Raw genomic sequence first — 24,093 nt, 5'->3', positions numbered from 1 at the left:
TGCTTGATGGTGGTGAGGTTGTAGTGTGAGAGTACAATGTTATGCTTGATGGTGGTGAGGTTATAGTGTGAGTACAATGTTATGCTTGATGGTGGTGAGGTTGTAGTGTGAGAGTACAATGTTATGCTTGATGGTGGTGAGGTTGTAGTGTGAGAGTACAATGTTTTGCTTGATGGTGGTGAGGTTGTAGTGTGAGAGTACAATATTATGCTTGATGGTGGTGAGGTTGTAGTGTGAGAGTACAATGTTATGCTTGATGGTGGTGAGGTTGTAGTGTGAGAGTACAATGTTATGCTTGATGGTGGTGAGGTTGTAGTGTGAGAGTACAATGTTATGCTTGATGGTGGTGAGGTTATAGCGTGAGTACAATGTTATGCTTGATGGTGGTGAGGTTGTAGTGTGAGAGTACAATGTTATGCTTGATGGTGGTGAGGTTGTAGTGTGTGAGTACAATGTTATGCTTGATGGTGGTGAGGTTGTAGTGTGAGAGTACAATGTTATGCTTGATGGTGGTGAGGTTGTAGTGTGAGAGTACAATGTTATGCTTGATGGTGGTGAGGTTGTAGTGTGAGAGTACAATGTTATGCTTGATGGTGGTGAGGTTGTAGTGTGAGAGTACAATATTATGCTTGATGGTGGTGAGGTTGTAGCGTGAGAGTACAATGTTATGCTTGATGGTGGTGAGGTTGTAGCGTGAGAGTACAATGTTATGCTTGATGGTGGTGAGGTTGTAGCGTGAGAGTACAATGTTATGCTTGATGGTGGTGAGGTTGTAGTGTGAGAGGTGAGAGTACAATGTTATGCTTGATGCTGGTGAGGTTGTAGTGTTAGAGGTGAGAGTACAATGTTATGCTTGATGTACTAACTTATCCTGCTCAATATGTCTGAGTTTGTGTGGGTTTACAGCCTCTAATATATACAAATGTTACATCGTTGTGCTTGTTTGTTCATTTAAGCCAGGTTGCGGATGTGCCTAATATCTGTACGTTATTTATAGTAATAAATGTATATGAAGTGTTTTGTGTGTTGCAACAAGATAAACAAAACAATGGTGTCAAGAATGTTAGCAGTGTTGCAACAAGATAAAACAATGTTGTCAAGAATGTTAGCAGTGTTGCAACAAGATAAACAAAACAATGTTGTCAAGAATGTTAGCAGTGTTGCAACAAGATAAACAAAACAATGTTGTCAAGAATGTTAGCAGTGTTGCAACAAGATAAAACAATGTTGTCAAGAATGTTAGCAGTGTTGCAACAAGATAAACAAAACAATGTCAAGAATGTTAGCAGTGTTGCAACAAGATAAAACAATGTTGTCAAGAATGTTAGCAGTGTTGCAACAAGATAAACAAAACAATGTTGTCAAGAATGTTAGCAGTGTTGCAACAAGATAAACAGAACAATGTTGTCAAGAATGTTAGCAGTGTTGCAACAAGATAAACAAAACAATGGTGTCAAGAATGTTAGCAGTGTTGCAACAAGATAAACAAAACAATGATGTCAAGAATGTTAGCAGTGTTGCAACAAGATAAAACAATGTTGTCAAGAATGTTAGCAGTGTTGCAACAAGATAAACAAAACAATGTTGTCAAGAATGTTAGCAGTGTTGCAACAAGATAAACAAAACAATGTTGTCAAGAATGTTAGCAGTGTTGCAACAAGATTAACAAAACAATGTTGTCAAGAATGTTAGCAGTGTTGCAACAAGATTAACAAAACAATGTTGTCAAGAATGTTATCAGTGTTGCAACAAGATTAACAAAACAATGTTGTCAAGAATGTTAGCAGTGTTGCAACAAGATAAACAAAACAATGTTGTCAAGAATGTTAGCAGTGTTGCAACAAGATAAACAAAACAATGGTGTCAAGAATGTTAGCAGTGTTGCAACAAGATAAACAAAACAATGTTGTCAAGAATGTTAGCAGTGTTGCAACAAGATAAACAAAACAATGTTGTCAAGAATGTTAGCAGTGTTGCAACAAGATAAACAAAACAATGTTGTCAAGAATGTTAGCAGTGTTGCAACAAGATAAACAAAACAATGTTGTCAAGAATGTTAGCAGTGTTTTACATTAATTTTACACAATGTTTTATAAACACATTAATGTTTTAGCGTTATACAATGATGACAGTAAACACAGATTTACAAGTTTTTTACAGGCTGATGTGATGGTGTTAAACATGATATATACTGTTTAGTTCTGTGGTGGGGGTAGTGTGAGGGAGAGGCGATGATGGTGGGGGTAGTGTGAGGGAGAGGCGATGATGGTGGGGGTAGTGTGAGGGAGAGGCGTTGATGGTGGGGGTAGTGTGAGGGAGAGGCGATGATGGTGGGGGTAGTGTGAGGGAGAGGCGATGATGGTGGGGGTAGTGTGAGGGAGAGGCGTTGATGGTGGGGGTAGTGTGAGGGAGAGGCGATGATGGTGGGGGTAGTGTGAGGGAGAGGCGTTGATGGTGGGGGTAGTGTGAGGGAGAGGCGATGATGGTGGGGGTAGTGTGAGGGAGAGGCGATGATGGTGGGGGTAGTGTGAGGGAGAGGCGTTGATGGTGGGGGTAGTGTGAGGGAGAGGCGTTGATGGTGGGGTAGTGTGAGGGAGAGGCGTTGATGGTGGGGGTAGTGTGAGGAAGAGGCGATGATGGTGGGGGTAGTGTGAGGGAGAGGCGTTGATGGTGGGGGTAGTGTGAGGGAGAGGCGTTGATGGTGGGGGTAGTGTGAGGGAGAGGCGATGATGGTGGGGGTAGTGTGAGGGAGAGGCGTTGATGGTGGGGGTAGTGTGAGGGAGAGGCGTTGATGGTGGGGGTAGTGTGAGGGAGAGGCGATGATGGTGGGGGTAGTGTGAGGGAGAGGCGTTGATGGTGGGGGTAGTGTGAGGGAGAGGCGTTGATGGTGGGGGTAGTGTGAGGGAGAGGCGTTGATGGTGGGGGTAGTGTGAGGGAGAGGCGATGATGGTGGGGGTAGTGTGAGGGAGAGGCGTTGATGGTGGGGGTAGTGTGAGGGAGAGGCGTTGATGGTGGGGGTAGTGTGAGGGAGAGGCGTTGATGGTGGGGGTAGTGTGAGGGAGAAGCGATGATGGTGGGGGTAGTGTGAGGGAGAGGCGTTGATGGTGGGGGTAGTGTGAGGGAGAGGCGTTGATGGTGGGGGTAGTGTGAGGGAGAGGCGATGATGGTGGGGGTAGTGTGAGGAAGAGGCGTTGATGGTGGGGGTAGTGTGAGGGAGAGGCGTTGATGGTGGGGGTAGTGTGAGGGAGAAGCGTTGATGGTGGGGGTAGTGTGAGGGAGAGGCGATGATGGTGGGGGTAGTGTGAGGGAGAGGCGTTGATGGTGGGGGTAGTGTGAGGGAGAGGCGATGATGGTGGGGGTAGTGTGAGGGAGAGGCGTTGATGGTGGGGGTAGTGTGAGGGAGAGGCGATGATGGTGGGGGTAGTGTGAGGAAGAGGCGTTGATGGTGGGGGTAGTGTGAGGGAGAGGCGTTGATGGTGGGGGTAGTGTGAGGGAGAGGCGATGATGGTGGGGGTAGTGTGAGGGAGAGGCGATGATGGTGGGGGTAGTGTGAGGGAGAGGCGTTGATGGTGGGGGTAGTGTGAGGGAGAGGCGTTGATGGTGGGGGTAGTGTGAGGGAGAGGCGTTGATGGTGGGGGTAGTGTGAGGGAGAGGCGTTGATGGTGGGAGTAGTGTGAGGAAGAGGCGTTGATGGTGGGAGTAGTGTGAGGAAGAGGCGTTGATGGTGGGAGTAGTGTGAGGAAGAGGCGTTGATGGTGGGGTGGTGGGGGTAGGGAGGAAGGCCGCCCTGATGACTGAGGGAAAAACTGAGAAAGGCAAATAAGGATGGAAGGAGGTGGGAGGGAGGCAGGCGTGGTGGTTGATGGGCGGGGGAAGGAGGGAGGAAGGCAGGCGTTGTGGTTCATAGGCGGGGAGGGAGGAAGGCAGGCGTCGTGGTTGATGGGAGGGGGAGAGAGGATGGCAGGCGTGGTGGTTGATGGGAGGGGGAGAGAGGATGGCAGGCGTGGTGGTTGATGGGCGGGGGGCGAGGATGGCAGGCGTGGTGGTTGATGGGAGGGGGAGAGAGGATGGCAGGCGTGGTAGTTGATGGGAGGGGGAGAGAGGATGGCAGGCGTGGTGGTTGACGGGAAGGGGAGAGAGGATGCCTGGTGTGGTGGTTGATGGGAGGGGGGGAGAGGATGGCTGGCGTGGTGGTTGATGGGAGGGGAGAGAGGATGGCAGGCGTGGTGGTTGATGGGAGGGGGAGAGAGGATGGCAGGCGTGGTAGTTGATGGGAAGGGGAGAGAGGATGGTAGGCGTGGTAGTTGATGGGAAGGGGAGAGAGGATGGCAGGCGTGGTGGTTGATGGGAGGGGGAGAGAGGATGGCAGGCGTGGTAGTTGATGGGAAGGGGAGAGAGGATGGCAGGCGTGGTGGTTGATGGGAGGGGGAGAGAGGATGGCAGCGTGGTAGTTGATGGAAAGGGGAGAGAGGATGGCAGGCGTGGTGGTTGATGGGAGGGGGAATGCTGGCGTGGTGGTTGACGGGAGGGGAGGGGGATGGCAGGCGTGGTGGCAGCTGCTGCCACAAACTAGCTATTCATTGTGGCACTTCCTCACACCTGACACTGCCCCACCTCCCCACAATTGCCCTTGGCACTCCCTCATTGATAATGCTTAACTCGGGCACTCCCTCATTGATAATGTCTAGTCTTTACTCTTGTTTAACTGCAACTCCCTCACATTAAGGAAATACAATGGATTATAGAATAAATAAACTATCACCCGGTAGAATATTGTCTTGACGATCATCCGAACCCGGCCACAGTATCTTTATGCTTGGCGTCTTCACGTGACGTAGTCTTAAACACAACTGTAATCTTAAATAGAACGGTAATAGCTATGTTAAATATAACTGTAATAAGAGAGAACCCCAGGAACCAGTTCAAATATAACTGTAATAACAGAGAGAACCCCAGGAACCAGTTCAAATATAACTGTAATACCAGAGAGAACCCCAGGAACCAGTTCAAATATAACTGTAATACCAGAGAGAACCCCAGGAACCAGTTCAAATATAACTGTAATAAGAGAGAGAACCCCAACAACCAGTTCAAATATAACTGTAATAACAGAGAGAACCCCAAGAACCAGTTCAAATATAACTGTAATAACAGAGAGAACCACAGGAACCAGTTCAAATATAACTGTAATAACAGAGAGAACCCCAAGAACCAGTTCAAATATAACTGTAATAAGAGAGAACCCCAGGACCCAGTTCAAATATAACTGTAATAACAGAGAAAACCCCAGGAACCAGTTCAAATATAACTGTAATAACAGAGAGAACCCCAGGAACCAGTTCAAATATAACTGTAATAACAGAGAGAACCCCAGGAACCAGTTCAAATATAACTGTAATAACAGAGAGAACCCCAAGAACCAGTTCAAATATAACTGTAATAACAGAGAGAACCACAGGAACCAGTTCAAATATAACTGTAATAACAGAGAGAACCCCAAGAACCAGTTCAAATATAACTGTAATAAGAGAGAACCCCAGGACCCAGTTCAAATATAACTGTAATAACAGAGAAAACCCCAGGAACCAGTTCAAATATAACTGTAATAACAGAGAGAACCCCAGGAACCAGTTCAAATATAACTGTAATAACAGAGAGAACCCCAGGAACCAGTTCAAATATAACTGTAATAACAGAGAGAACCCCAGGAACCAGTTCAAATATAACTGTAATAACAGAGAGAACCCCAGGAACCAGTTCAAATATAACTGTAATAACAGAGAGAACCACAGGAACCAGTTCAAATATAACTGTAATAACAGAGAGAACCACAGGAACCAGTTCAAATATAACTGTAATAACAGAGAGAACCCCAGGAACCAGTTCAAATATAACTAATAACAGAGAGAACCCCAGGAACCAGTTCAAATATAACTGTAATAACAGAGAGAACCCCAGGAACCAGTTCAAATATAACTGTAATAAGAGAGAACCCCAGGAATCAGTTCAAATATAACTGTAATAAGAGAGAACCCCAGGAACCAGTTCAAATATAACTGTAATAACAGAGAGAACCCCAGGAACCAGTTCAAATATAACTGTAATAACAGAGAGAACCACAGGAACCAGTTCAAATATAACTGTAATAACAGAGAGAACCCCAGGAACCAGTTCAAATATAACTGTAATAACAGAGAGAACCCCAGGAACCAGTTCAAATATAACTGTAATAACAGAGAGAACCCCAGGAACCAGTTCAAATATAACTGTAATAACAGAGAGAACCCCAGGAACCAGTTCAAATGATCACTTTCTCTCGGTTAAACTGTTAAGTCTGCAATGATTATTATTATTCAGTAAATTTACTACAGAAACTAGGATCTGGTAGTGTCTTAAAGTAACTAATTCTGATCACAACCTAATATAAGTTCAACCTTCGTACACATTGGTCTTCAGCATTAAAATACAAGTCTCGAGGGAATATTCAATAAATTATATTTCAGAAACAAAAACATTAACTAGAATCAAATAAATTATGACTTTATTGAAATATGCTGGGATGAAATGTAACTGACATGATTTTGAACTAGATCTGGAGAGGATGAGTTCAATATTGCTGGAGGTATGTTGAGACATGTACCATCAAGGAAAAGAGAAGATGCAGGTTAGAAAGAGAGGGAGAGGTGTTCCCAGTGATGCAGGTTAGAGGGAGAGGTGTTCCCAGTGATGCAGGTTAGAAAGAGAGGGAGAGGTGTTCCCAGTGATGCAGGTTAGAAAGAGAGGGAGAGGTGTTCCCAGTGATGCAGGTTAGAAAGAGAGGGAGAGGTGTTCCCAGTGATGCAGGTTAGAAAGAGAGGGAGAGGTGTTCCCAGTGATGCAGGTTAGAAAGAGAGGGAGAGGTGTTCCCAGTGATGCAGGTTAGAAAGAGAGGGAGAGGTGTTCCCAGTGATGCAGGTTAGAAAGAGAGGGAGAGGTGTTCCCAGTGATGCAGGTTAGAAAGAGAGGGAGAGGTGTTCCCAGTGATGCAGGTTAGAAAGAGAGGGAGAGGTGTTCCCAGTGATGCAGGTTAGAAAGAGAGGGAGAGGTGTTCCCAGTGATGCAGGTTAGAAAGAGAGGGAGAGGTGTTCCCAGTGATGCAGGTTAGAAAGAGAGGGAGAGGTGTTCCCAGTGATGCAGGTTAGAAAGAGAGGGAGAGGTGTTCCCAGTGATGCAGGTTAGAAAGAGAGGGAGAGGTGTTCCCAGTGATGCAGGTTAGAAAGAGAGGGAGAGGTGTTCCCAGTGATGCAGGTTAGAAAGAGAGGGAGAGGTGTTCCCAGTATAAACAAAGATTACAGAGCATCTCAAAGGCTGAGGAGTTTTTGAAGAACGAAGAGAAATACTGATCATTGAAATGAAATGTGTGTGATGAATGGTTTGAAAAACCGACAAGTTGAAGATTGAGACACTTATGCAGCATATGGGAATCTTTATTCAGGAAACGTTTCGCCACACAGTGGCTTCATCAGTCCAATACAAAGAGGAAGGCGTAAGGAGAGGAGTAGTATGAGGTAATCAGTCCCTCAGCCTGGAGTCGATGTGTTCATTCTACAAGATTGATGGACTGAACACATCGACTCCAGGCTGAGGGACTGATTACCTCATACTCCTCCTCTCCTTACGCCTTCCTCTTTGTATTGGACTGATGAAGCCACTGTGTGGCGAAACGTTTCATGAATAAAGATTCCCATATGCTGCATAAGTGTCTCAATCTTCATAGAAATGAAAATAACTGAACTCAAACTGAAAGCATTAATTAAGGCCCAGGAGAAGAAGCTGGGACAAAAAAAAAATGAAATCGAAAGAAATCTTAAATATTTTTTCTCACATGCAAACGAAATGAGTGAAATACAGCAATCACAACATGACTGTTCAGTGAGTCATTAATCGGTCTAAAGAGTGACAATTCAGTTGAATTTTTTCATGAGCGAGACTCAAGATCCTGCCTTAATGTCCTTGATTTTTGACACCCTTGTTCCCACTTGACCACCAGAAAAAGGCACCGATTGCAGGCTCCTTCACACTCTCCCAGGCCCTGACTCGTGGAACTCTATAGTCATCAAGTACTGCAAGAAACCACTATCTCATACCTTGAAAGAGAAGCCTGGGCACAAGAATCCCACAGTCCTTAAAAAGGCACTAAAATAACCCAACTCTAAAAGAGAGTCTTAGGAAGCAAGATTGTTAATCACAAGACCTGAAAAGTTGGACAACCCACGGCCATATGGATTTAGGAGCATATCGCTCCTGCCTATCGCTATTGTTTGACCATTACGACATGATTTTGGATGGATTGGAAGACTGTCAGAATGCAGATGTGATTTACATTGACTTTGCTAAAGATGTTAACAAGTGTGATCATGGTGTAATACATTCCAAGGAGTACAGCTCCGGGGACATGAAACTTTTCCAGTAACTTAGGTGCTTGACTGAATTTGTGTCGGCAGTGAAGGTTTACTGCATTTTCTCTAGGGCTGCAATTCTGTTTGTCTTGAACGGAGCTGTTAGAATACATTAGTACGCCAATCTAGAGAAAACAAAGGACGTAGAGTATCATCATTGGCTTAGCATCCCTTGTTTTGAAGGTTCTAGTTATTCAGCCAAGCATTTTTCTTGTGGTTATGATAGTGACACTGTTGTGATCCTTGAAGGTAAGTTCTGACATGATCACTCCCCGGTCTCTCTTGCTCTGGCGAGTGATTCGAGTTTATTTCATACTTTGTTCCTCGATCTTCTCAGACAGAATAAATTAAACTTGTCCTTATTGAACATGATATTGTTGTCAGTGGCCCACTAGAAGATTTTGTTTTTATCAGCTTTGAGGTTTGCCGTGTCCTCAATTGATGCCACTCTCGTTTAGATTCTGGTATCGTCTGTAAAGGATGATATGGTGCTATAGTTTATACCTGTGTTTGTCGGATTAGAGGGTGAGGAAGACAAGAGCCAGTACTCTGCCTTGGGGAACAAAGGATCTTACTTTGGCAGCCTCCGATTTCACACTGTTCACTATTACACTTTAAGCTCTATTCGTTAGAAAAGTATATATCCATTTGTCCACTTTTCTAGTTAGTTTTCGCATGCACTCTCCCTCCATGTATGAACGAAATTACCTACAGACCCTTAGCTTTCTTTAAAAGGGAACTTTAGAAGTTCCTTAAGTGACTGATCATCCTCGCTGTAGTGCATATGCTGGACTGCATGCAGCTGGCACTAACAGTCTGGTCGATCAGACGAACACCGAGAGCTCTGGTCTGGGACCGGGACACAGATGGTGACCCTCGGACTTAGTCTCTTCTACATATCGCTACAACACATATTAATCGGGTAAATGGAAAATGACAAATGTGATACGTATTTACAAAGTGGGAGATAAGTCCTCAGCATCAAATTATAGACCAGTTTGCCTAACCTGAATTGTGGGAAAGTTGATGAAATCAATATTTGATGCAGTTCGAAGCCACCTCGAAAGAAATTATTTGATCAACGAGTCTCGGCACGGTTTTACAATAAGGCATTCTTGTCTTTCAAATTTACTAACGTTTTTGACCAAGGTATTCGAGGCAGTAGACCACAATGAAGAATACGATACATTGTATATGGACTTCAGTGAGGCTGTTGATAACGTTCCACACACGAGACTGGTTAAGAGAGCAGAGGCACATGGAATACCAGGAGAAATTATCTTATGTCAAGGCAACGCTGACTGATAGGCAACAGAGGATTTATATAAATGGGGAGAAATCGGAATGGTGACTTAAGAATGGTGCTACTTGGGCCAGGGTTGGGATCCTTGTTCACGATCTACATAAATAACATTGATGAGGGGAATAAATAACGACGTAAGTTTGTCGATGACACTAAAATATGCCGTCAAATAATTTCTGATGTGGACAGTAGGTTACAGGAGGACCTGGATAGGCTGATGATGTGCTCGCAGAAGTGACAGGTGATGATCGGTGCGGACAAGTGTAAGGCTGTAATCCTTGGGAAAAAATAACTATGGCATTTATGCACACATAAGATAAAGAATGTAGATCTAAGTCAAAGAGAATACGAATAAGATCTGGGCGTTCTGGTAAGCAGAAATTTAAAATCAAGACAGCAGTGTGCATAAGTGTTCACAGTAAAATTAATAGAATTCTTGACTTCATATCATGAAGTATAAATAACTGAAGTCTCCATATTACAGGATGAACATGAATGCAGTCGAAAATACACTGAGAAGGATGACATAATTGATTCTATGTATCAGAAACCTTTACCCGTAGTTCGATCTCTAGGGCACTCAGCTCACGCATTGAGGTACAGGATTCAATTCCGCGGTTCGAGAGGAAACATTAGGGCGTGTTTCCTGAAGACACCTGCTGTCCATTTGAACCCGTCAGTAAAATGGACCTAATTTGCCCGAAATGCTCTGCATAACAAGCGACTTTCTATATAGTAGTGTCATTGATGTCAGCTAGGACTGTATACCTTATACATGTACTTGTTAAAATAAAATTATTATTATTATTATTATTATTATTATTATTATTATTATTATTATAGAAGAGGCTGGTAATGAACTCACTTTTCGGAAAATCTTAGAATTAGGGAAAATATGATTGAAGTGTACAAATAGAAAATGGGAACTAATAAAGGGACGTACATAGTGCATTGAAAATATCTAACCAAGGCAGGACTTGTAGCAGTGTATTCAAGTTTAAGAAATTTGGATGTAGGAAAGATGTCGGGAAGTACTTGTTAAGCAGTGGAGCTGTAGATTAGTGGAACACACTTCGAGGTAGTTTCACTAAGGTAAGAACTTTGGATAGGTTTAAATGTAGGTTAGACGGGTACATAGTGGGTTTAGGTGGGTGTGTATTGCACCTGCCTTGCATGGTGCAGGCAGCTCCATTGTATTTACTAATGCTTAACCATGGCACTCTCGAGCCACAGTTGGTGCCATAGTGCTTGTCGTGGTCCAGTACTGGGTTGCCAGTTGCTTTTCACTGGGTCAGGTCCATCAATCACTCAGAAGGGAGATTTAGAAATGATTTATCAGTTGTGTTTGTTGTATATTTAATTAATAGCTCTCCTTCAATTAATGCAGTAATGCTTGACTCAGCGAGTCCAGATTTATAAATTAGCTTACCTCTTGTTACTTTCAGGTTCTGATATTCTAATTAAAACTAAACAGGAAGTGTTGAGGGTGTGACATTGCAATGGCTGTTGGCAAACTTTAAAATAAGTCATAGTATGTTACACTGGTGACTCATTGTAATCAACACAACACTGTCATAATATGTTACACTGGTGACTCATTGTAATCAACACAACACGTGTGAGATCAGTGTGACACCATTAAGATATTGTAGCAGTCATGGATACCAGCAACACCTTGGGTATTCAAGTCATTTTGATTCTCCCAGTTTCTGCTCTCACATGGTCGCTGTTAATGTCTTGAAATTAGCCTAAATATATACAGTCGTTCATTATGACATATCTTGAGATTACGAACTATAATATGACTGAGGGACATAAGGGTTGTGCCATGACAACTTCTGGGGCTGTGGGAAGATGCAGGAGGTCACGGTTGCTGCCGCTGATAATGACAAGTCACAGATATACTGTCATTTGTTTGTGTGATTTTCTTTATAATCGTCGTCTACCATATTTTTACTTATGTTTTCACCTTCCATATTTAAGTTTTATTAAAAACATTTTTAACATGCAGGTTAGAAATACGTCAGTTGTATACTCGATGATGTGAACAGGAATTGTACAGGTTTATACAAATAGCAGGAAAATTGCTTCAGTAGAAGACTCGGAAAAATTACAAAATGGCTAAGAACTGACTTTAATTAAGTGGAGAAAGGCAGTAACATGATGGTCAGCAGCGACAAATTCCAATTCCTCAGATACAGAAAGTACAAAGTACTCAACACGAGCACCGGATACAAATGTAGGCAGATTATTCCGTAGAAAGAAAGATACACACATGTAAATGATGTAGGAATGTCAGACGACCTGTTGTTTAGGGATCACAGTAAAAATGTCAGACGACCTGTTTAGGGATCACAGTAAAAATGTCAGACGACCTGTTTAGGGATCACAGTAAAAATGTCAGACGACCTGTTTATGGATCACAGTAAAAATGTCAGACGACCTGTTGTTTAGGGATCACAGAAATAATGTCAGACGACCTGTTGTTTAGGGATCACAGTAAAAATGTCAGACGACCTGTTGTTTAGGGATCACAGTAAAAATGTTAGACGACCAGTTTAGGGATCACAGTAAAAATGTCAGACGACCTGTTGTTTAGGGATCACAGTAATGTCAGACGACCTGTTGTTTAGGGATCACATTAATGTCAGACGACCTGTTGTTTAGGGATCACATTAATAATGTCAGACGACCTGTTGTTTAGGGATCACAGTAATAATGTCAGACGACCTGTTGTTTAGGGATCACAGTAATAATGTCAGACGACCTGTTGTTTAGGGATCACAGTAATAATGTCAGACGACCTGTTGTTTAGGGATCACAGTAATAATGTCAGACGACCTGTTGTTTAGGGATCACAGTAATAATGTCAGACGACCTGTTGTTTAGGGATCACAGTAATAATGTCAGACGACCTGTTGTTTAGGGATCACAGTAATGTCAGACGACCTGTTGTTTAGGGATCACAGTAATAATGTCAGACGACCTGTTGTTTAGGGATCACAGTAATAATGTCAGACGACCTGTTGTTTAGGGATCACAGTAATAATGTCAGACGACCTGTTGTTTAGGAATCACATTAATGTCAGACGACCTGTTTAGGGATCACATTAATGTCAGACGACCTGTTGTTTAGGGATCACAGTAATAATGTCAGACGACCTGTTTAGGGATCACAGTAATAATGTCAGACGACCTGTTGTTTAGGGATCACAGTAATGTCAGACGACCTGTTGTTTAGGGATCACAGTAATAATGTCAGACGACCTGTTGTTTACGGATCACAGTAATAATGTCAGACGACCTGTTGTTTAGGGATCACAGTAATGTCAGACGACCTGTTGTTTAGGGATCACATTAATAATGTCAGACGACCTGTTGTTTAGGGATCACAGTAATGTCAGACGACCTGTTGTTTAGGGATCACAGTAATAATGTCAGACGACCTGTTGTTTACGGATCACAGTAATAATGTCAGACGACCTGTTGTTTAGGGATCACAGTAATAATGTCAGACGACCTGTTGTTTAGGGATCACAGTAATAATGTCAGACGACCTGTTGTTTAGGGATCACAGTAATAATGTCAGACGACCTGTTGTTTAGGGATCACAGTAATAATGTCAGACGACCTGTTGTTTAGGGATCACAGTAATAATGTCAGACGACCTGTTGTTTAGGGATCACAGTAATAATGTCAGACGACCTGTTGTTTAGGGATCACAGTAATAATGTCAGACGACCTGTTGTTTAGGGATCACAGTAATAATGTCAGACGACCTGTTGTTTAGGGATCACAGTAATAATGTCAGACGACCTGTTGTTTAGGGATCACATTAATAATGTCAGACGACCTGTTGTTTAGGGATCACAGTAATAATGTCAGACGACCTGTTGTTTAGGGATCACAGTAATAATGTCAGACGACCTGTTGTTTAGGGATCACATTAATAATGTCAGACGACCTGTTGTTTAGGGATCACAGTAATAATGTCAGACGACCTGTTGTTTAGGGATCACATTAATGTCAGACGACCTGTTGTTTAGGGATCACATTAATAATGTCAGACGACCTGTTGTTTAGGGATCACAGTAATAATGTCAGACGACCTGTTGTTTAGGGATCACATTAATGTCAGACGACCTGTTTAGGGATCACATTAATGTCAGACGACCTGTTGTTTAGGGATCACATTAATAATGTCAGACGACCTGTTGTTTAGGGATCACATTAATAATTTGTAGATGAATGGTTCAGAGAACCGACATGTTGATAAATTAGACACATGTGCAACTCTTGGGTATCTTTATTGAGGAAACGTTTCGCCACACAGTGGCTTCATCAGTCCACATATAACGGGTTTGTTTGGTATTCTGGTAGCGGGGAGTTAATGATATACGTCTTCGGAGGCTTCTTACTTCATTGTTAATGTCGTGGTGGGTTACACAGGCTTGTGTGTTTGTGCCCATGGCCCGGGAGGGCCATGCCCACGAGAGAGAGCTGGAGAGGCCTTGTGTCTTGCTGCTAGGCCGCTGTGTGAGTGAGAGCGAGGCAAGTCTGGGTATACTGAAGTGGCAAGGCCTATAGATGGCAGCACCAGCATAGCGCGAAATATGAACTAAGCTGGCAGACAGCATGGGCTGTCTGTGCAGACAGTACAGGCTGTCTACACATACGTAGGAGAAACTTGAAGAACAGGAGGAGAATGAGGTAATCAGTCCCTCAACCTTGAGTCGATGTGTTCAGTCCATCCTTTTCTTCAAGTTTCTCCTACGTATGGACTGATGAAGCCACTGTGTGGCGAAACGTTTCCTCAATAAAGATACCCAAGAGTTGCACATGTGCCCACATTAATAATGTCAGACGACCTGTTGTTTAGGGATCACATCAATGTCAGACGACCTGTTTAGGGATCACATTAATAATGTCAGACGACCTGTTGTTTAGGGATCACAATGTCAGACGACCTGTTGTTTAGGGATCACAATGTCAGACGACCTGTTGTTTAGGGATCACAGTAATGTCAGACGACCTGTTTAGGGATCACAATGTCAGACGACCTGTTTAGGGATCACATTAATGTCAAACGACCTGTTATTTAGGGATCACAATGTCAGACGACCTGTTATTTAGGGATCATAATGTCAGACGACCTGTTATTTATGATCATAATGTCAGACGACCTGTTATTTAGGGATCATAATGTCAGACGACCTGTTGTTTAGGGATCACAATGTCAGACGACCTGTTATTTAGGGATCATGTCAGACGACCTGTTGTTTAGGGATCATAATGTCAGACGACCTGTTTAGGGATCACAATAATGTCAGACGACCTGTTATTTAGGGATCACAAGGTCAGACGACCTGTTATTTAGGGATCACAATGTCAGACGACCTGTTATTTAGGGATAATGTCAGACGACCTGTTATTTAGGGATCATGTCAGACGACCTGTTGTTTAGGGATCATAATGTCAGACGACCTGTTGTTTAGGGATCATAATGTCAGACGACCCGTTGTTTAGGGATCACATTAATAATGTCAGACGATCTGTTTAGGGATCATAATGTCAGATGACCTGTTTAGGGATCACAAGGTCAGACGACCTGTTATTTAGGGATCACAATAATGTCAGACGACCTGTTATTTAGGGATCACAAGGTCAGACGACCTGTTATTTAGGGATTACATTAATATTGTCAGACGACCTGTTATTTAGGGATCACATTAATAATGTCAGACGACCTGTTATTTAGGGATCACAATGTCAGACGACCTGTTATTTAGGGATCACATTAATGTCAGACGACCTGTTATTTAGGGATCACATTAATAATGTCAGACGACCTGTTATTTAGGGATCACAAGGTCAGACGACCTGTTATTTAGGGAGCACATTAATGTCAGACGACCTTTTATTTAGGGATCACAATGTCAGACGACCTGTTATTTAGGGATCACAATGTCAGACGACCTGTTATTTAGGGATCACAATGTCAGACGACCTGTTATTTAGGGATCACAATGTCAGACGACCTGTTATTTAGGGATCACAATGTCAGACGACCTGTTATTTAGGGATCACAATGTCAGACGACCTGTTATTTAGGGATCACAATGTCAGACGACCTGTTATTTAGGGATCACAATGTCAGACGACCTGTTATTTAGGGATCACAATGTCTGACGACCTGTTATTTAGGGATCACAATGTCAGACGACCTGTTATTTAGGGATCACAATGTCAGACGACTTGTTATTTAGGGATCACAATGTCAGACGACCTGTTATTTAGGGATCACAATGTCAGACGACCTGTTATTTAGGGATCACAATGTCAGACGACCTGTTATTTAGGGATCACAATGTCAGACGACTTGTTATTTAGGGATCACAATGTCAGACGACCTGTTATTTAGGGATCACAATGTCAGACGACCTGTTATTTAGGGATCACAATGTCAGACGACCTGTTATTTAGGGATCACAATGTCAGACGACCTGTTATTTAGGGATCACAATGTCAGACGACCTGTTATTTAGGGATCACAATGTCAGACGACCTGTTATTTAGGGATCACAATGTCAGACGACCTGTTATTTAGGGATCACATTAATAAGACGAACACATCAGAAGTCAAGAAAATATTAGGTTCTATATGAGAACTTTCAGAAGAGTAGAAGACAAGAACCTCAAACTTTTCATATAACTTGTGCTTTATATCTGCAATATTGTTCTGCACTTCCTGCTCATTGCAACACTGGAGATTTATCAGTTGCAAAATGCATACAGGTAGTTTACTGTCTCGTCATAGAGGTAGTTTACTGTCTCGTCATAGAGGTAGTTTACTGTCTCGTCATAGAGGTAGTTTACTGTCTCGTCATAGAGGTAGTTTACTGTCTCGTCATAGAGGTACTTTACTGTCTCGTCATAGAGGTAGTTTACTGTCTCGTCATAGAGGTACTTTACTGTCTCGTCATAGAGGTAGTTTACTGTCTCGTCATAGAGGTAGTTTACTGTCTCGTCATAGAGGTACTTTACTGTCTCGTCATAGAGGTACTTTACTGTCTCGTCATAGAGGTACTTTACTGTCTCGTCATAGAGGTAGTTTACTGTCTCGTCATAGAGGTACTTTACTGTCTCGTCATAGACGTACTTTACTGTCTCGTCATAGAGGTAGTTTACTGTCTCGTCATAGAGGTAGTTTACTGTCTCGTCATAGAGGTAGTTTACTGTCTCGTCATAGAGGTAGTTTACTGTCTCGTCATAGAGGTAGTTTACTGTCTCGTCATAGAGGTAGTTTACTGTCTCGTCCTTCTATCTTTCTGGTCCATCAAAAATAAGCATCAAAATCACTTTGGTAAATTACTTGATTTTTTCATAATCACGGAAAAGTACTAAAAGAACGGGTCGTATAACAACTATGGAATGCATTCAGATTCGAATCAAGTGGAATATAAGTCCAGTCCCTTGGATCAAGAGCTCCTTGTCAACAAAGTCAAAAAGCAATAATGGAAAATAATGCTATACCATCTCCTTGTAGCTACACAAGAGAAGCCAAATGCAGGAGTGATCTGTATAAAATTGAGCAGAGGACACCTACACTTGTGGGTTGTACTACGAACCTTCACCTGTAATATATGACCAAGGTTGAAAATTTGAATCCGACCGGATAAGTCTTTCTGAACTTATAACCGAGAGCCTTGGAAGAAGCTAGTGCAAGATGGAAATAGTGTAGCTAACTACATGTCATGTTTGTCAGTGTTGTACAGTATTTAAGGGGGCACTGTAGTGTGTGGTAGGCAGTGTGGCAATGTTTTGTGTAGCAGGGCAGTGTGTGGAACTGCACTGTATGGCACTGCAGTGTGTAGCAGGGCAGTGTGTGGCAGTGCAGTGTGTAACAGGGTAGTGTGTGGCACTGCAGTGTGTAGCAGGGCAGTGTGGGACTGAGCTGTGTAGCAGGGCAGTATGTGGCACTGCACTGTGTAGCAGGGCAGTATGTGGCACTGCACTGTGTAGCAGGGCAGTAAGTGGCACTGCACTGTGTAGCAGGGCAGTGTGTGGCACTGCACTGTGTACCAGGGTAGTGTGTGGCACTGCAGTGTGTAGCAGGGCAGTGTGGGACTGCACTGTGTAGCAGGGCAGTATGTGACACTGCACTGTGTAGCAGGGCAGTATGTGGCACTGCACTGTGTAGCAGGGCAGTATGTGGCACTGCACTGTGTAGCAGGGCAGTATGTGGCACTGCACTGTGTAGCAGGGCAGTATGTGGCACTGCACTGTAGCAGGGCAGTATGTGGCACTGTACTGTGTGGCAGGGCAGTGTGGGGCACTGCACTGTGCAGCAGGGCAGCATGTGGCACTGCACAGTGTAGCAGGGCAGTATGTGGCACTGCACTGTGGCAGGGCAGTGTGGCACTGCACTGTGTAGCAGGGCAGTTTGTGGCACTGCACTGTGTAGCAGGGCAGTTTGTGGCACTGCATTGTGTAGCAGGGCAGTTTGTGGCACTGCACTGTGTAGCAGGGCAGTGTGTGGCACTGCACTGTGTAGCAGGGCAGTGTGGCACTGTACTGTGTAGCAGGGCAGTGTGTGGCACTGTACTGTGTAGCAGGGCAGTGTGGGGCACTGCACTGTGTAGCGGGGCAGTGTGGGGGCACTGCACTGTGTAGCAGGGCAGAGTGTGGCGCTGCACTGTAGCAGGGCAGTATGTGGCACTGCACTGTGTGGCAGGGCAGTGTGTGGCACTGCACTGTGTAGCAGGGCAGTGTGTGGCACTGCACTGTGTAGCAGGGCAGTGTGTGGCACTGCACTGTGTAGCAGGGCAGTGTGTGGCACTGCACTGTAGCAGGGCAGTGTGTGGCACTGCACTGTGTAGCAGGGCAGTGTGTGGCACTGCACTGTAGCAGGGCAGTGTGTGGCACTGCACTGTGTAGCAGAGCAGTGTTTGGCACTGCACTGTGTAGCTGGGCAGTATGTGGCACTGCACTGTAGCAGGGCAGTGTGTAACAGGGTAGTGTGTAGCAGGGCAGTGTGTGGCACTGCACTGTAACGGCAGTGTGTGGCACTGTACTGTGTAACGGCAGTGTGTGGCACTTCACTGTGTAGCAGGGCAGAGTGTGGCACTGCACTGTGTAGCAGGGCAGAGTGTGGCACTGCACTGTGTAGCAGGGCAGAGTGTGGCACTGCACTGTGTAGCAGGGCAGAGTGTGGCACTGCACTGTGTAGCAGGGCAGAGTGTGGCACTGCACTGTGTAGCAGGGCAGAGTGTGGCACTGCACTGTGTAGCAGGGCAGAGTGTGGCACTGCACTGTGTAGCAGGGCAGAGTGTGGCACTGCACTGTGTAGCAGGGCAGAGTGTGGCACTGCACTGTGTAGCAGGGCAGAGTGTGGCACTGCACTGTGTAGCAGGGCAGAGTGTGGCACTGCACTGTGTAGCAGGGCAGTGTGTGGCACTGCACTGTGTAGCAGGGCAGTGTGTGGCACTGCACTGTGTAGCAGGGCAGTGTGTGGCACTGCACTGTGTAGCAGGGCAGTGTGTGGCACTGCACTGTGTAGCAGGGCAGTGTGTGGCACTGCACTGTGTAGCAGGGCAGTGTGTGGCACTGCACTGTGTAGCAGGGCAGTGTGTGGCACTGCACTGTGTAGCAGGGCAGTGTGTGGCACTGCACTGTGTAGCAGGGCAGTGTGTGGCACTGCACTGTGTAGCAGGGCAGTGTGTGGCACTGCACTGTGTAGCAGGGCAGTGTGTGGCACTGCACTGTGTAGCAGGGCAGTGTGTGGCACTGCACTGTGTAGCAGGGCAGTGTGTGGCACTGCACTGTGTAGCAGGGCAGTGTGTGGCACTGCACTGTGTAGCAGGGCAGTGTGTGGCACTGCACTGTGTAGCAGGGCAGTGTGTGGCACTGCACTGTGTAGCAGGGCAGTGTGTGGCACTGCACTGTGTAGCAGGGCAGTGTGTGGCACTGCACTGTGTAGCAGGGCAGTGTGTGGCACTGCACTGTGTAGCAGGGCAGTGTGTGGCACTGCACTGTGTAGCAGGGCAGTGTGTGGCACTGCACTGTGTAGCAGGGCAGTGTGTGGCACTGCACTGTGTAGCAGGGCAGTGTGTGGCACTGCACTGTGTAGCAGGGCAGTGTGTGGCACTGCACTGTGTAGCAGGGCAGTGTGTGGCACTGCACTGTGTAGCAGGGCAGTGTGTGGCAGGGCAGTGTGTGGCACTGCACTGTGTAGCAGGGCAGTGTGTGGCACTGCACTGTGTAGCAGGGCAGTGTGTGGCACTGCACTGTGTAGCAGGGCAGTGTGTGGCACTGCACTGTGTAGCAGGGCAGTGTGTGGCACTGCACTGTGTAGCAGGGCAGTGTGTGGCACTGCACTGTGTAGCAGGGCAGTGTGTGGCACTGCACTGTGTAGCAGGGCAGTGTGTGGCACTGCACTGTGTAGCAGGGCAGTGTGTGGCACTGCACTGTGTAGCAGGGCAGTGTGTGGCACTGCACTGTGTAGCAGGGCAGTGTGTGGCACTGCACTGTGTAGCAGGGCAGTGTGTGGCACTGCACTGTGTAGCAGGGCAGTGTGTGGCACTGCACTGTGTAGCAGGGCAGTGTGTGGCACTGCACTGTGTAGCAGGGCAGTGTGTGGCACTGCACTGTGTAGCAGGGCAGTGTGTGGAACTGCGCTGTGTAGCAGGGCAGTGTGTGGCACTGCACTGTGTAGCAGGGCAGTGTGTGGCACTGCGCTGTGTAGCAGGGCAGTGTGTGGCACTGCGCTGTGTAGCAGGGCAGAGTGTGGCACTGCGCTGTGTAGCAGGGCAGTGTGTGGCACTGCACTGTGTAGCAGGGCAGCACTGTGTGGCACTGCGCTGTGTAGCAGGGCAGTGTGTGGCACTGCACTGTGGAGCAGGGCAGTGTGTGGCACTGCGCTGTGTAGCAGGGCAGTGTGTGGCACTGCGCTGTGTAGCAGGGCAGTGTGTGGCACTGCGCTGTGTAGCAGGGCAGTGTGTGGCACTGCGCTGTGTAGCAGGGCAGTGTGTGGCACTGCGCTGTGTAGCAGGGCAGGGTGTGGCACTGCGCTGTGTAGCAGGGCAGTGTGTGGCACTGCACTGTGTAGCAGGGCAGTGTGTGGCACTGCGCTGTGTAGCAGGGCAGAGTGTGGCAGCTGTGTAGCAGGGCAGTGTGTGGCACTGCGCTGTGTAGCAGGGCAGTGTGTGGCACTGCACTGTGTAGCAGGGCAGTGTGTGGCACTGCACTGTGTAGCAGGGCAGTGTGTGGCACTGCACTGTGTAGCAGGGCAGTGTGTGGCACTGCACTGTGTAGCAGGGCAGTGTGTGGCACTGCACTGTGTAGCAGGGCAGTGTGTGGCACTGCGCTGTGTAGCAGGGCAGTGTGTGGCACTGCGCTGTGTAGCAGGGCAGTGTGTGGCACTGCGCTGTGTAGCAGGGCAGTGTGTGGCACTGCGCTGTGTAGCAGGGCAGTGTGTGGCACTGCGCTGTGTAGCAGGGCAGTGTGTGGCACTGCGCTGTGTAGCAGGGCAGTGTGTGGCACTGCGCTGTGTAGCAGGGCAGTGTGTGGCACTGCACTGTGTAGCAGGGCAGTGTGTGGCACTGCGCTGTGTAGCAGGGCAGTGTGTGGCACTGCGCTGTGTAGCAGGGCAGTGTGTGGCACTGCGCTGTGTAGCAGGGCAGTGTGTGGCACTGCGCTGTGTAGCAGGGCAGTGTGTGGCACTGCGCTGTGTAGCAGGGCAGTGTGTGGCACTGCGCTGTGTAGCAGGGCAGTGTGTGGCACTGCACTGTGTAGCAGGGCAGTGTGTGGCACTGCGCTGTGTAGCAGGGCAGTGTGTGGCACTGCGCTGTGTAGCAGGGCAGTGTGTGGCACTGCAGGGCTGTGTAGCAGGGCAGTGTGTTGCACTGCGGTGTGTAGCACGGCAGTGTGTGGCACTGCGCTGTGTAGCAGGGCAGTGTGTGGCACTGCGCTGTGTAGCAGGGCAGTGTGTGGCACTGCGCTGTGTCGCAGGGCAGTGTGTGGCACTGCGCTGTGTCGCAGGGCAGTGTGTGGCACTGCGCTGTGTCGCAGGGCAGTGTGTGGCACTGCGCTGTGTCGCAGGGCAGTGTGTGGCACTGCGCTGTGTCGCAGGGCAGTGTGTGGCACTGCGCTGTGTGGCAGGGCAGTGTGTGGCACTGCACTGGGTGGCAGGACAGTGTGTGGCACTGCACTGGGTAGCAGGACAGTGTGTGGCACTGCACTGGGTAGCAGGACAGTGTGTGGCACTGCACTGGGTAGCAGGACAGTGTGTGGCACTGCACTGTGTAGCAGGGCAGTGTGTGGCACTGCACTGTGTCGCAGGGCAGTGTGTGGCACTGCACTGTGTCGCAGGGCAGTGTGTGGCACTGCAGTGTGTGGCACTGCACTGGGTAGCAGGACAGTGTGTGGCACTGCACTGTGTAGCAGGGCAGTGTGTGACACTTGTACTCAGTTGTATCTTCTTATTTAGCTACATTGTGTCCATCAGCAGCAGTAGTGAGATGAAAGGTTGGAGGTCAGGGCTTCGGGAGTGGGGAAGGAGGGGTCAGGGTTGGGGAAATAGGGGTCAGGGGTGGAGAATGAGAGGTCAGGGTTGGGGAAAGACGGGTCAGGGGTAGGGAAGGAGGGGTCAGGGATGGGGAAAGAGGAGTCAGGGTTGGGGAAGGAGGGGTTAGGGGTGGAGGGGTTAAGGGTGTAGAAGATTGGGTCAAGGGTGGGGGTGGAGAGATCATAGGTGGGGAGGAGGGGTCACGGGTGGGGAAAGAGGGTCCGGGTCTCAGGGGTATGGAATGAGGGGTCAGGGTCTCAGGGGTGGGGGATGTGGGGTCAGTAGTGGGGGAGGAGGGGTCGGTGAAGATAGGTTAGGGGTGCGGGAGGAGGGGTCAGGGTTGAAGTGGAGGGCTGGACGTTACAATTGGTGGCTCTCCAGTGATGATCTAATATTTAGTTGTGTTAGTGGTAATGGAAGCTTATGTTGATTGTAAGTGTAATGTAGCTTGGTAGTGTGGTTGTTGGTAGTGTGGTTGTTGGTAGTGTGGTTGCTGTTATTGTGGTTGTTGGTGTGGTTGTTGGTAGTGTGGTTGTTTGTCAAGTGGGTTTTCGATAACGTGGATGGGGTAAGAATACTCACGTAGGCTGGTAGTACGTATAATATAACGGAAAGTATGGGAAGCGCCAACAGCCGACCTGCCTCTCTCTGCTCCCTATCTTCGACTGACCCACAAGTGCCTACGGGTGAGGGGTGTTTGAAATCCTGCTATGGTCAGCAGCAATATGAATAACAGTGATTCACACAGACGGTTGGTAGTGAGTCATCTACTGGTACACTGGTTACTGGTAACTGGTTACTAGGAACTGGTACTACTACAGAGATCTCGGCGACGCTAACGTATGTCGTCCCGACATACAACTAATACAAACTAGAGAGAGGCAGGTCGGCTGTTGGTGATTTCCCATACTTTCCGTTATATTATACGTACTACCAGCCTACGTGAGTATTTTTACCCATCCACGTGTTATCGAAAACCCACATGACATGTTGGTAGTGTGGTTGTTAGTAGTGTGGTTGTTGTTAGTGTGGTTGCTGGTAGTGTGGTTGGTGTGCTTGTTGGTAGTGTGGTTGGTGGTGTGCTTGTTGGTAGTGTGGTTGTTGTTGTTGGTAGTGTGGTTGGTGATGTGGTTGCTGATAGTGTGATTGTTGGTAGTGTGGTTGTTGGTATTGTTGGTTATGTGGTTGTTGGTAGTGTGGTTGTTGGCAGTGTGGTTGTCGGTTGTGTGGTTGTTGGTATTGTGGTTGTTGGCATTGTGTTTGTTGGTATTGTGGTTGTTGGTAATGTGGCTGTTGGTAATGTGGCTGCTGGTGTGGTTGATGGTGTGGTTGTTTGTGTGGTTGATTGTAGGTGGTGGTGTTGATGGTACGTGGTATGGTTGTTGGTAGGTGGTAGGGTTGTTAGTAGGTGGTAGGGTTGTTGGTAGGTGGTAGGGTTGTTGGTGGGTGGTGTGGTTGTTGGTAGGTGGTGTGGTTGATGGTAGGTGGTGTGATTGTTGGTAGGTGGTGTGTTTACTAGTAGATGGTGTGGCTGATGGTAGATGGTGTGGTTGATGGTAGATGGTGTAGTTGTTGGTAGGGAAGAAATACGCTTAGATGAAAGAGAAAGAAGAGAATTCATATCAGGTGGCAGAACGTGGGAAAGACACAAAATCAGTAATTATAGGCAGTCAGAACATTTGCAGATATTATGCAAAAGGTACAAAGGGAACAAAGGGACATATAGGATATTGCAAGGAACCCAAAATATTTCTATTCCAACGCAAAATCCAAGCCAAGAACTTCCT

The 24,093-nt window shown here is 46.7% G+C and overlaps 1 protein-coding gene across 8 annotated transcripts in view; it reads left to right on the top strand.

Moving 5' to 3' along the window:
• Positions 1–24,093, top strand: part of Synd (protein kinase C and casein kinase substrate in neurons protein Synd) — a 798,660-nt gene that overhangs the window by 502,454 nt on the left and 272,113 nt on the right. The window lies entirely within an intron of this gene.

The sequence above is a fragment of the Cherax quadricarinatus genome, chromosome 26 (genome assembly GCF_038502225.1).
Source record: "Cherax quadricarinatus isolate ZL_2023a chromosome 26, ASM3850222v1, whole genome shotgun sequence".
Taxonomy (NCBI): domain Eukaryota; kingdom Metazoa; phylum Arthropoda; class Malacostraca; order Decapoda; family Parastacidae; genus Cherax; species Cherax quadricarinatus.
The sequence above is the reverse complement of the archived record's forward strand: the minus strand, read 5'-3'. Positions and strand labels throughout refer to the sequence as shown.